The sequence below is a fragment of the Drosophila bipectinata genome, unplaced genomic scaffold (genome assembly GCF_030179905.1).
Source record: "Drosophila bipectinata strain 14024-0381.07 unplaced genomic scaffold, DbipHiC1v2 scaffold_214, whole genome shotgun sequence".
Taxonomy (NCBI): Eukaryota; Metazoa; Arthropoda; class Insecta; order Diptera; family Drosophilidae; genus Drosophila; species Drosophila bipectinata.
In genome coordinates, this window is record NW_027222859.1 from 1 (window position 1) to 15,000 (window position 15,000).

The 15,000-nt window shown below is 31.7% G+C and overlaps 3 non-coding genes across 3 annotated transcripts; all 3 read left to right on the plus strand.

Moving 5' to 3' along the window:
• Window positions 1-1,072: 1,072 nt before the first annotated feature.
• LOC138927291 (small subunit ribosomal RNA) lies at window positions 1,073-3,065 on the plus strand. Its single transcript, XR_011443812.1, has one exon. It is a non-coding gene; the product is annotated as a small subunit ribosomal RNA (ribosomal RNA).
• Window positions 3,066-3,771: 706 nt separating this feature from the next.
• LOC138927288 (5.8S ribosomal RNA) lies at window positions 3,772-3,950 on the plus strand. The gene has a single exon (XR_011443809.1). It is a non-coding gene; the product is annotated as a 5.8S ribosomal RNA (ribosomal RNA).
• A 320-nt stretch (window positions 3,951-4,270) lies between these two features.
• On the plus strand, window positions 4,271-8,220 carry LOC138927292 (large subunit ribosomal RNA). Its single transcript, XR_011443813.1, has one exon. It is a non-coding gene; the product is annotated as a large subunit ribosomal RNA (ribosomal RNA).
• The last annotated feature ends 6,780 nt before the right edge of the window (window positions 8,221-15,000 follow it).

Consider the following 15,000-nt stretch of genomic DNA (forward strand, 5'->3'; position numbering starts at 1 on the left):
GATATGGATATACATATCATATGGATATACTAAAATATACTGAAATATATACCGATATATATATTTGGTAGGGTAAAAAGGCAATAAATACCCAGCTTGACGAAAGTGTTTCAAAAAGGTATATAGGGTAGGTGGTGTCGTCCTACCATATAGTATATTATTTATATTATATGAATATACTAAAATACCGATGAGTATTTTTAGTGAGGGAAGAAGGCAAATAAATACCCTCTTGACGAAAGTGTGGTCAAAAAGGTATATATTGTAGGTGGTGTAAGCCTATCTATATAATATAACATACTATATTATATATTTATATACACATATTGTATACTTAGATAATATCGTTGAAGCGTCTACGTCTTATTATAATTATATTTGACATTTCCAATTATTATCGTTAATTTCTGGTTCTAGGCAAATAAAATTTCTTTTTATTATATCCTAGTAAGTATATGGAATTAAATTTAATTTCATATACGTATATGATAATAGTAGTAATATTATTATTATTATTATTGTATAAATAAATATGAATACTATATATATGAAAATATATAAATATATGAAAATTAAAAAGTGCTTAGTTTTATATCATATAAAACTAGACTTTTATATACAAAGAAAATAAATTTAAATTTATTATCAAAATACATATGCGATAATTTTATTATAAATTAAGCAAATATATATATGTGAATATATACAAATTGTTGTATGTGAAAATATAAAGATATTTTAGAATTAAATATATGCATAATATTGTATTTTATTAAAAAAAATATTAAAGAAGGCTTATATAAATAAAAAGACCGCCCGCTCATATAAATACCCTAACACAAACGAGGGTTTAAGAAAAAGCCATGAAAAAAATATACCCTGAGGTGTATGCGTTGGGCACCCGAGGGATATATTATAATATATATATATATATATATATTTAATAAATGAACTATTGAATACAATATAATAATTGGCCAAATTCGTTAATATTTTAATTTATACAAATATTTGCAATATTTATTTTCTATATATCAATATGAAAATGAAATATATCAAAGATATAAACATTATTCTGGTTGATCCTGCCAGTAGTTATATGCTTGTCTCAAAGATTAAGCCATGCATGTCTAAGTACACACGCATTAAAAGTGAAACCGCAAAAGGCTCATTATATCAGTTATGGTTCCTTAGATCGTTAACAGTTACTTGGATAACTGTGGTAATTCTAGAGCTAATACATGCAATTAAACATGAACCTTATGGGACATGTGCTTTTATTAGGCTAAAACCAAGCGATCGCAAGATCGTTATATTGGTTGAACTCTAGATAACATGCAGATCGTATGGTCTTGTACCGACGACAGATCTTTCAAATGTCTGCCCTATCAACTTTTGATGGTAGTATCTAGGACTACCATGGTTGCAACGGGTAACGGGGAATCAGGGTTCGATTCCGGAGAGGGAGCCTGAGAAACGGCTACCACATCTAAGGAAGGCAGCAGGCGCGTAAATTACCCACTCCCAGCTCGGGGAGGTAGTGACGAAAAATAACAATACAGGACTCATATCCGAGGCCCTGTAATTGGAATGAGTACACTTTAAATCCTTTAACAAGGACCAATTGGAGGGCAAGTCTGGTGCCAGCAGCCGCGGTAATTCCAGCTCCAATAGCGTATATTAAAGTTGTTGCGGTTAAAACGTTCGTAGTTGAACTTGTGCTTCATACGGGTAGTACAACATACAATTGTAGTTAGTACTATACCTTTATGTATGTAAGCGTATTACCGTGGGAGTTCTTGTATATGTTTAAATACTTGTATTTTTTCATATGTTCCTCCTATTTAAAAACCTGCATTAGTGCTCTTAAACGAGTGTTATTGTGGGCCGGTACAATTACTTTGAACAAATTAGAGTGCTTAAAGCAGGCTTCAAATGCCTGAATATTCTGTGCATGGGATAATGAAATAAGACCTCTGTTCTGCTTTCATTGGTTTTCAGATCAAGAGGTAATGATTAATAGAAGCAGTTTGGGGGCATTAGTATTACGACGCGAGAGGTGAAATTCTTGGACCGTCGTAAGACTAACTTAAGCGAAAGCATTTGCCAAAGATGTTTTCATTAATCAAGAACGAAAGTTAGAGGTTCGAAGGCGATCAGATACCGCCCTAGTTCTAACCATAAACGATGCCAGCTAGCAATTGGGTGTAGCTACTTTTATGGCTCTCTCAGTCGCTTCCCGGGAAACCAAAGCTTTTGGGCTCCGGGGAAGTATGGTTGCAAAGCTGAAACTTAAAGGAATTGACGGAAGGGCACCACCAGGAGTGGAGCCTGCGGCTTAATTTGACTCAACACGGGAAAACTTACCAGGTCCGAACATAAGTGTGTAAGACAGATTGATAGCTCTTTCTCGAATCTATGGGTGGTGGTGCATGGCCGTTCTTAGTTCGTGGAGTGATTTGTCTGGTTAATTCCGATAACGAACGAGACTCAAATATATTAAATAGATATCTTCAGGATTATGGTGTTGAAGCTTATATAGCCTTCATTCATGGTAGCAGTAAAATGTTTATGGGGTTTGAATGTGTTTATATAAGTGGAGCCGTACCTGTTGGTTTGTCCCATTATAAGGATACTAGCTTCTTAAATGGACAAATTGCGTCTAGCAATAATGAGATTGAGCAATAACAGGTCTGTGATGCCCTTAGATGTCCTGGGCTGCACGCGCGCTACAATGAAAGTATCAACGTGTATTTCCTAGACCGAGAGGTCCGGGTAAACCGCTGAACCACTTTCATGCTTGGGATTGTGAACTGAAACTGTTCACATGAACTTGGAATTCCTAGTAAGTGTGAGTCATTAACTCGCATTGATTACGTCCCTGCCCTTTGTGCACACCGCCCGTCGCTACTACCGATTGAATTATTTAGTGAGGTCTCCGGACGTGATCACTGTGACGCCTTGTGTGTTACGGTTGTTTCGCAGAAGTTGACCGAACTTGATTATTTAGAGGAAGTAAAAGTCGTAACAAGGTTTCCGTAGGTGAACCTGCGGAAGGATCATTATTGAATGAATCTTATCCGTTATTAAAATATTTATTATATATAAATATATAAATAAAAATTACCCAAAAATAAAAGACATATATATTATATTGAATATATAGACCATTTGTTGTCTTCAATATAAATTGCGTGTATATTTAATTAATATACATGCGTTGCGTGATGTATTGTTCATATTAAATTATGCGCATACATTGATAAATGCAACACCTAAAATATACATTGTTGTACCTGATATACAGGTTAATGCTTTATATAATATTAAAACAATATAAATTATATTTATATTGATTATATAAAACTAAGACATTTCGCAACAATTATTTTAGGTATATAAAAAAATTAAACATATTTTATATGTTTAAATATAGACGAATATATTGAATATAAATTGCGTGTATATTTAATTAATATACATGCGTTGCGTGATGTATTGTTCATATTAAATTATGCGCATACATTGATAAATGCAACACCTAAAATATACATTGTTGTACCTGATATACAGGTTAATGCTTTATATAATATTAAAACAATATAATTATATTTATATTGATTATATAAAACTAAGACATTTCGCAACAATTATTTTAGGTATAAAAATAACTTTATTGAAGGAATTGATATATGCCAGTTAAATGGTGTATTTTTAATTTCTTTCAATAAAAACATAATTGACGAATTGTATATTTATATATATTTATAAAACTCTAAGCGGTGGATCACTCGGCTCATGGGTCGATGAAGAACGCAGCAAACTGTGCGTCATCGTGTGAACTGCAGGACACATGAACATCGACATTTTGAACGCATATCGCAGTCCATGCTGTTATGTACTTTAATTAATTTTATAGTGCTGCTTGGACTACATATGGTTGAGGGTTGTAAGACTATGCTAATAAAGTTGCTTATTATTATATATTTTTATAATGATATGCATATGGTATATTATTGGATATATTTATATATTCATAATATTAAATATAAAAGCAATTATCTCAAATATTTATAAAAGAAAAAATGAAGATATACAATTCTTTCTTTTTTCAATTCAAATAATACTGAGAAATGTCTAGCATAAAAAAAATTAAATTTTTTTTAACTAGAATTGTCTCTTATTTAAAGATGCGAAAATTGAAAATATATCAAATATATTGTTCTTCATAGAGATATATTGTTTATATATATATATACATTGCTTTATACAACCTCAACTCATATGGGACTACCCCCTGAATTTAAGCATATTAATTAGGGGAGGAAAAGAAACTAACAAGGATTTTCTTAGTAGCGGCGAGCGAAAAGAAATCAGTTCAGCACTAAGTCACTTTGTCTATATGGCAAATGTGAGATGCAGTGTATGGAGCGTCAATATTCTAGTATGAGAAATTAACGATTTAAGTCCTTCTTAAATGAGGCCATTTACCCATAGAGGGTGCCAGGCCCGTATAACGTTAATGATTACTAGATGATGTTTCCAAAGAGTCGTGTTGCTTGATAGTGCAGCACTAAGTGGGTGGTAAACTCCATCTAAAACTAAATATAACCATGAGACCGATAGTAAACAAGTACCGTGAGGGAAAGTTGAAAAGAACTCTGAATAGAGAGTTAAATAGTACGTGAAACTGCTTAGAGGTTAAGCCCGATGAACCTGAATATCCATTATGGAAAATTCATCATTAAAGTTATAATATTTAAATAATATTATAGAAATAGTGTGCATTTTTTCCATATAAGGACATTGTAATCTATTAACATATATAATTTATCATAAAATATGACTTATAGTTTATTCAAATTATTATGCTTGCATTTTAACATAGGATAAATGTCATTAATTTGATAAAGTGTTGATAGATTAATAAGAATACAGTGCGTTAATTTTTCGGAATTATATAATGTCATAATTATCATTGCAGTTTGTGGTTATTATATGCACTTGTATGATTAACAATGCGAAAGATTCAGGATACCTTCGGGACCCGTCTTGAAACACGGACCAAGGAGTCTAACATATGTGCAAGTTATTGGGATATAAACCTAATAGCGTAATTAACTTGACTATTAATGGGATTAGTTTTTTAACTATTTTATAGTTAATTAACACAATCCCGGGGCGTTCTATATAGTTATGTATAATAATATTTATATTATTTATGCCTCTAACTGGAACGTACCTTGAGCAGATATGCTGTGACCCGAAAGATGGTGAACTATACTTGATCAGGTTGAAGTCAGGGGAAACCCTGATGGAAGACCGAAACAGTTCTGACGTGCAAATCGATTGTCAGAATTGAGTATAGGGGCGAAAGACCAATCGAACCATCTAGTAGCTGGTTCCTTCCGAAGTTTCCCTCAGGATAGCTGGTGCATTTTAATGTTATATAAAATAATCTTATCTGGTAAAGCGAATGATTAGAGGCCTTAGGGTCGAAACGATCTTAACCTATTCTCAAACTTTAAATGGGTAAGAACCTTAACTTTCTTGATATGAAGTTTAAGGTTATGATATAATGTGCCCAGTGGGCCACTTTTGGTAAGCAGAACTGGCGCTGTGGGATGAACCAAACGTAATGTTACGGTGCCCAAATTAACAACTCATGCAGAAACCATGAAAGGCGTTGGTTGCTTAAAACAGCAGGACGGTGATCATGGAAGTCGAAATCCGCTAAGGAGTGTGTAACAACTCACCTGCCGAAGCAACTAGCCCTTAAAATGGATGGCGCTTAAGTTGTATACCTATACATTACCGCTAAAGTAGATGATTTATATTACTTGTAATATAAATTTTGAAACTTTAGTGAGTAGGAAGGTACAATGGTATGCGTAGAAGTGTTTGGCGTAAGCCTGCATGGAGCTGCTATTGGTACAGATCTTGGTGGTAGTAGCAAATAATCGAATGAGACCTTGGAGGACTGAAGTGGAGAAGGGTTTCGTGTGAACAGTGGTTGATCACGAGTTAGTCGGTCCTAAGTTCAAGGCGAAAGCCGAAAATTTTCAAGTAAAAATAAATATTACAATTATTGTGAAAATTATATACTTGAATAATTTTGAACGAAAGGGAATACGGTTCCAATTCCGTAACCTGTTGAGTATCCGTTTGTTATTAAATATGGGCCTCGTGCTCATCCTGGCAACAGGAACGACCATAAAGAAGCCGTCGAGAGATATCGGAAGAGTTTTCTTTTCTGTTTTATAGTCGTACTACCATGGAAGTCTTTCGCAGAGAGATATGGTAGATGGGCTAGAAGAGCATGACATATACTGTTGTGTCGATATTTTCTCCTCGGACCTTGAAAATTTATGGTGGGGATACGCAAACTTCTCAACAGGCCGTACCAATATCCGCAGCTGGTCTCCAAGGTGAAGAGTCTCTAGTCGATAGAATAATGTAGGTAAGGGAAGTCGGCAAATTAGATCCGTAACTTCGGGATAAGGATTGGCTCTGAAGATTGAGATAGTCGGGCTTGATTGGGAAACAATAATATGGTTTATGTGCTCGTTCTGGGTAAATAGAGTTATAATCATTTATGGTTGTAACTTGTTCCCCGGATAGTTTAGTTACGTATCCAATTGTGGAACTTTCTTGCTAAAATTTTTAAGAATACTAGTTGGGTCAAACCAATTAGTTCTTATTAATTATAACGATTATCAATTAACAATCAATTCAGAACTGGCACGGACTTGGGGAATCCGACTGTCTAATTAAAACAAAGCATTGTGATGGCCCTAGCGGGTGTTGACACAATGTGATTTCTGCCCAGTGCTCTGAATGTCAAAGTGAAGAAATTCAAGTAAGCGCGGGTCAACGGCGGGAGTAACTATGACTCTCTTAAGGTAGCCAAATGCCTCGTCATCTAATTAGTGACGCGCATGAATGGATTAACGAGATTCCTTCTGTCCCTATCTACTATCTAGCGAAACCACAGCCAAGGGAACGGGCTTGGAATAATTAGCGGGGAAAGAAGACCCTTTTGAGCTTGACTCTAATCTGGCAGTGTAAGGAGACATAAGAGGTGTAGAATAAGTGGGAGATATTAGACTTCGGTTTGGTATCGACAATGAAATACCACTACTCTTATTGTTTCCTTACTTACTTGATTAAATGGAACGTGTATCATTTCCTAGCCATTATACGGATATATTTATTATATCTTATGGTATTGGGTTTTGATGCAAGCTTCTTGATCAAAGTATCACGAGTTTGTTATATAATCGCAAACAAATTCTTTAATGAGAGATGCATTCATGTATTATCGATTTGAAAATTTGGTATAACTCCAATTACTCAGGTATGATCCAATTCAAGGACATTGCCAGGTAGGGAGTTTGACTGGGGCGGTACATCTCTCAAATAATAACGGAGGTGTCCCAAGGCCAGCTCAGTGCGGACAGAAACCACACATAGAGCAAAAGGGCAAATGCTGACTTGATCTCGGTGTTCAGTACACACAGGGACAGCAAAAGCTCGGCCTATCGATCCTTTTGGTTTAAAGAGTTTTTAACAAGAGGTGTCAGAAAAGTTACCATAGGGATAACTGGCTTGTGGCGGCCAAGCGTTCATAGCGACGTCGCTTTTTGATCCTTCGATGTCGGCTCTTCCTATCATTGTGAAGCAAAATTCACCAAGCGTTGGATTGTTCACCCATGCAAGGGAACGTGAGCTGGGTTTAGACCGTCGTGAGACAGGTTAGTTTTACCCTACTAATGACAAAACGTTGTTGCGACAGCATTCCTGCGTAGTACGAGAGGAACCGCAGGTACGGACCAATGGCACAATACTTGTTCGAGCGAACAGTGGTATGACGCTACGTCCGTTGGATTATGCCTGAACGCCTCTAAGGTCGTATCCGTGCTGGACTGCAATGATAAATAAGGGGCAATTTGCATTGTATGGCTTCTAAACCATTTAAAGTTTATTATTTATATTTTAAACGACAATGGATGTGATGCCAATGTAATTTGTAACATAGTAAATTGGGAGGATCTTTGATCACCTGATGCCATGCTAGTTACATATGAAAACATTATTTAATACAATGACAAAGCCTAGAATCAATTGTAAACGACTTTTGTAACGGGCAAGGTGTTGTAAGTGGTTGAGCAGCTGCCATACTGCGATCCACTGAAGCTTATCCTTTGCTTGATGATTCGAAATATAAAAAAATGTAAATATGCATGTGTAAATATGTATATTTAGTATAAAAAATCTTTATATGCTATATCTAAGAAAGCATATAAGGATTTATCACGGGTTGTCCACGTTTCCCTACTAATTGTGGCCTACTAACTGTTTCGTCATCTTATTAGTGACGTGAAAAATGAAAATAATATTTTTCATTTATATTGTTATAAGTCTTAAACCTTAAGACGGCGGGAGTTGAATTACTTTCGTTTAGGTAGCCAAATGCCTCGTCATCTTATTAGTGACGTGAAAAATGAAAATAATATTTTTCATTTATATTGTTATAAGTCTTAAACCTTATAACGGCGGAAGATGAATTACTTTCTTTTAGGTAGCCAAATGCCTCGTCATCTTATTAGTGACGTGAAAAATGAAAATAATATTTTTCATTTATATTGTTATAAGTCTTAAACTTTAAGACGGCGGGAGTTGAATTACTTTCGCATAGGTAGCCAAATGCCTCGTCATCTTATTAGTGACGCGCATGATTCAATTCAAGAGATTCCTTCTGTCCCTATTTAAAACCTCACGGATATTAAAAATATTAAACATATATTGTTATAAGTCTTAAACCTTAAGACGGCGGGAGTTGAATTACTTTCGCATAGGTAGCCAAATGCCTCGTCATCTTATTAGTGACGCGCATGATTCAATTCAAGAGATTCCTTCTGTCCCTATTTAAAACCTCACGGATATTAAAAATATTAAACATATATTGTTATAAGTCTTAAACCTTAAGACGGCGGGAGTTGAATTACTTTCGCATAGGTAGCCAAATGCCTCGTCATCTTATTAGTGACGTGAAATGAAAAATAATATTTTTCATTTATATTGTTATAAGTCTTAACTTTAAGACGGCGGGAGTTGAATTACTTTCGCATAGGTAGCCAAATGCCTCGTCATCTTATTAGTGACGTGAAAAATGAAAATAATATTTTTCATTTATATTGTTATAAGTCTTAAACCTTATAACGGCGGAAGATGAATTACTTTCGTTTAGGTAGCCAAATGCCTCGTCATCTTAATAGTGACGTGAAAAATGAAAATAATATTTTTCATTTATATTGTTATAAGTCTTAAACTTTAAGACGGCGGGAGTTGAATTACTTTCGCATAGGTAGCCAAATGCCTCGTCATCTTATTAGTGACGTGAAAAATGAAAATAATATTTTTCATTTATATTGTTATAAGTCTTAAACCTTATAACGGCGGAAGATGAATTACTTTCGTTTAGGTAGCCAAATGCCTCGTCATCTTATTAGTGACGTGAAAAATGAAAATAATATTTTTCATTTATATTGTTATAAGTCTTAAACTTTAAGACGGCGGGAGTTGAATTACTTTCGCATAGGTAGCCAAATGCCTTGTCATCTTATTAGTGACGCGCATGATTCAATTCAAGAGATTCCTTCTGTCCCTATTTAAACCCTCACGGATATTAAAAATATTAAACATATATTGTTATAAGTCTTAAACCTTAAGACGGCGGGAGTTGAATTACTTTCGCATAGGTAGCCAAATGCCTCGTCATCTTATTAGTGACGCGCATGATTCAATTCAAGAGATTCCTTCTGTCCCTATTTAAAACCTCACGGATATTAAAAATATTAAACATATATTGTTATAAGTCTTAAACCTTAAGACGGCGGGAGTTGAATTACTTTCGCATAGGTAGCCAAATGCCTCGTCATCTTATTAGTGACGCGCATGATTCAATTCAAGAGATTCCTTCTGTCCCTATTTAAAACCTCACGGATATTAAAAATATTAAACATATATTGTTATAAGTCTTAAACCTTAAGACGGCGGGAGTTGAATTACTTTCGCATAGGTAGCCAAATGCCTTGTCATCTTATTAGTGACGCGCATGATTCAATTCAAGAGATTCCTTCTGTCCCTATTTAAAACCTCACGGATATTAAAAATATACGCGTTAGATTGTTATAAGTCTTTAACCTTAAGACGGCGGGAGTTGAATTACTTTCGCATAGGTAGCCAAATGCCTCGTCATCTTATTAGTGACGCGCATGATTCAATTCAAGAGATTCCTTCTGTCCCTATTTAAAACCTCACGGATATTAAAAATATTAAACATATATTGTTATAAGTCTTAAACCTTAAGACGGCGGGAGTTGAATTACTTTCGCATAGGTAGCCAAATGCCTCGTCATCTTATTAGTGACGCGCATGATTCAATTCAAGAGATTCCTTCTGTCCCTATTTAAAACCTCACGGATATTAAAAATATTAAACATATATTGTTATAAGTCTTAAACCTTAAGACGGCGGGAGTTGAATTACTTTCGCATAGGTAGCCAAATGCCTCGTCATCTTATTAGTGACGCGCATGATTCAATTCAAGAGATTCCTTCTGTCCCTATTTAAAACCTCACGGATATTAAAAATATTAAACATATATTGTTATAAGTCTTAAACCTTAAGACGGCGGGAGTTGAATTACTTTCGCATAGGTAGCCAAATGCCTCGTCATCTTATTAGTGACGCGCATGATTCAATTCAAGAGATTCCTTCTGTCCCTATTTAAAAACTCACGAATATTAAAAATATTAAAAATATTTTCATATGGATATGCAATCGTATGGATATCCAAATATGTGTGGGAAAGTCGTACTTCCTATACGATAAATGACCGGATTGACGAAACCGTGTTCAAAAAGGTATATAGGGTAGGTGGTGTTCGGCCTACCAATATAATATTAAAATAATATTATATTAAACAGAAGATCGCCAGTATTAATATATAAGCATATGGTTATGAATACATATGCATATAACATATATGAAAATATATGAATATATAAAAAAAAATATATATGAATATGAAAATATTTATATGTATATGGAATATATGGTAGGTGATGATGTTAGCCTACCATATAATATATAATATAATAATTTAATTATATTATATTAAATATGGAAATATTAAAAATATATTAAAAATATTAAAAATATTTTCATATGGATATGCAATCGTATGGATATCCAAATATGTGTGGGAAAGTCATACTTCCCATACAATAAATGACCGGATTGACGAAACCGTGTTCAAAAAGGTATATAGGGTAGGTGGTGTTCAGCCTGCCAATATAATATTAAAATAATATTATATTAAACAGAAGACCGCCAGTATTAATATATGAGCATATGGTTATGAATACATATGCATATAACATATATGAAAATATATGAATATAAAAAAATATATATGGATATGAAAATATTTATATGTATATGAAATATATGGTAGGTGATGAGGATAGCCTACCATATAATATATAATATAATAATTTAATTATATTATATTAAATATGGAAATATTAAAAATATATTAAAAATATTAAAAATATTTTCATATGGATATGCAATCGTATGGATATCCAAATATGTGTGGGAAAGTCATACTTCCCATACAATAAATGACCGGATTGACGAAACCGTGTTCAAAAAGGTATATAGGGTAGGTGGTGTTCGGCCTACCAATATAATATTAAAATAATATTATATTAAACAGAAGACCGCCAGTATTAATATATGAGCATATGGTTATGAATACATATGCATATAACATATATGAAAATATATGAATATAAAAAAATATATATGGATATGAAAATATTTATATGTATATGAAATATATGGTAGGTGATGGTGATAGCCTACCATATAATATATAATATAATAATTTAATTATATTATATTAAATATGGAAATATTAAAAATATATTAAAAATATTAAAAATATTTTCATATGGATATGCAATCGTATGGATATCCAAATATGTGTGGGAAAGTCATACTTCCCATACAATAAATGACCGGATTGACGAAACCGTGTTCAAAAAGGTATATAGGGTAGGTGGTGTTCGGCCTACCAATATAATATTAAAATAATATTATATTAAACAGAAGACCGCCAGTATTAATATATAAGCATATGGTTATGAATACATATGCATATAACATATATGAAAATATATGAATATAAAAAAATATATATGGATATGAAAATATTTATATGTATATGAAATATATGGTAGGTGATGGTGATAGCCTACCATATAATATATAATATAATAATTTAATTATATTATATTAAATATGGAAATATTAAAAATATATTAAAAATATTAAAAATATTTTCATATGGATATGCAATCGTATGGATATCCAAATATGTGTGGGAAAGTCATACTTCCCATACAATAAATGACCGGATTGACGAAACCGTGTTCAAAAAGGTATATAGGGTAGGTGGTGTTCAGCCTGCCAATATAATATTAAAATAATATTATATTAAACAGAAGATCGCCAGTATTAATATATAAGCATATGGTTATGAATACATATGCATATAACATATATGAAAATATATGAATATATAAAAAAAAATATATATGAATATGAAAATATTTATATGTATATGGAATATATGGTAGGTGATGATGTTAGCCTACCATATAATATATAATATAATAATTTAATTATATTATATTAAATATGGAAATATTAAAAATATATTAAAAATATTAAAAATATTTTCATATGGATATGCAATCGTATGGATATCCAAATATGTGTGGGAAAGTCATACTTCCCATACAATAAATGACCGGATTGACGAAACCGTGTTCAAAAAGGTATATAGGGTAGGTGGTGTTCAGCCTGCCAATATAATATTAAAATAATATTATATTAAACAGAAGATCGCCAGTATTAATATATAAGCATATGGTTATGAATACATATGCATATAACATATATGAAAATATATGAATATATAAAAAAAAATATATATGAATATGAAAATATTTATATGTATATGGAATATATGGTAGGTGATGATGTTAGCCTACCATATAATATATAATATAATAATTTAATTATATTATATTAAATATGGAAATATTAAAAATATATTAAAAATATTAAAAATATTTTCATATGGATATGCAATCGTATGGATATCCAAATATGTGTGGGAAAGTCATACTTCCCATACAATAAATGACCGGATTGACGAAACCGTGTTCAAAAAGGTATATAGGGTAGGTGGTGTTCAGCCTGCCAATATAATATTAAAATAATATTATATTAAACAGAAGACCGCCAGTATTAATATATGAGCATATGGTTATGAATACATATGCATATAACATATATGAAAATATATGAATATAAAAAAATATATATGGATATGAAAATATTTATATGTATATGAAATATATGGTAGGTGATGAGGATAGCCTACCATATAATATATAATATAATAATTTAATTATATTATATTAAATATGGAAATATTAAAAATATATTAAAAATATTAAAAATATTTTCATATGGATATGCAATCGTATGGATATCCAAATATGTGTGGGAAAGTCATACTTCCCATACAATAAATGACCGGATTGACGAAACCGTGTTCAAAAAGGTATATAGGGTAGGTGGTGTTCGGCCTACCAATATAATATTAAAATAATATTATATTAAACAGAAGACCGCCAGTATTAATATATGAGCATATGGTTATGAATACATATGCATATAACATATATGAAAATATATGAATATAAAAAAATATATATGGATATGAAAATATTTATATGTATATGAAATATATGGTAGGTGATGGTGATAGCCTACCATATAATATATAATATAATAATTTAATTATATTATATTAAATATGGAAATATTAAAAATATATTAAAAATATTAAAAATATTTTCATATGGATATGCAATCGTATGGATATCCAAATATGTGTGGGAAAGTCATACTTCCCATACAATAAATGACCGGATTGACGAAACCGTGTTCAAAAAGGTATATAGGGTAGGTGGTGTTCGGCCTACCAATATAATATTAAAATAATATTATATTAAACAGAAGACCGCCAGTATTAATATATAAGCATATGGTTATGAATACATATGCATATAACATATATGAAAATATATGAATATAAAAAAATATATATGGATATGAAAATATTTATATGTATATGAAATATATGGTAGGTGATGGTGATAGCCTACCATATAATATATAATATAATAATTTAATTATATTATATTAAATATGGAAATATTAAAAATATATTAAAAATATTAAAAATATTTTCATATGGATATGCAATCGTATGGATATCCAAATATGTGTGGGAAAGTCATACTTCCCATACAATAAATGACCGGATTGACGAAACCGTGTTCAAAAAGGTATATAGGGTAGGTGGTGTTCAGCCTGCCAATATAATATTAAAATAATATTATATTAAACAGAAGACCGCCAGTATTAATATATGAGCATATGGTTATGAATACATATGCATATAACATATATGAAAATATATGAATATAAAAAAATATATATGGATATGAAAATATTTATATGTATATGAAATATATGGTAGGTGATGGGGATAGCCTACCATATAATATATAATATAATAATATTTATTATATTATAATAAATATGGAAATATTAAATTATTTTCATATGGATATGGATATGGATATGGATATGGATATACATATTCATATGGATATACTAAAATATACTGAAATATACCGATGAGTATATTTAGGTGAGGGTAAAAAGGCAAATAAATACCCAGCTTGACGAAAGTGTGTTCAAAAAGGTATATAGGGTAGGTGGTGTCGTCCTACCAATATAGTATATTATTTATATTATATGAATATACTAAAATACCGATGAGTATTT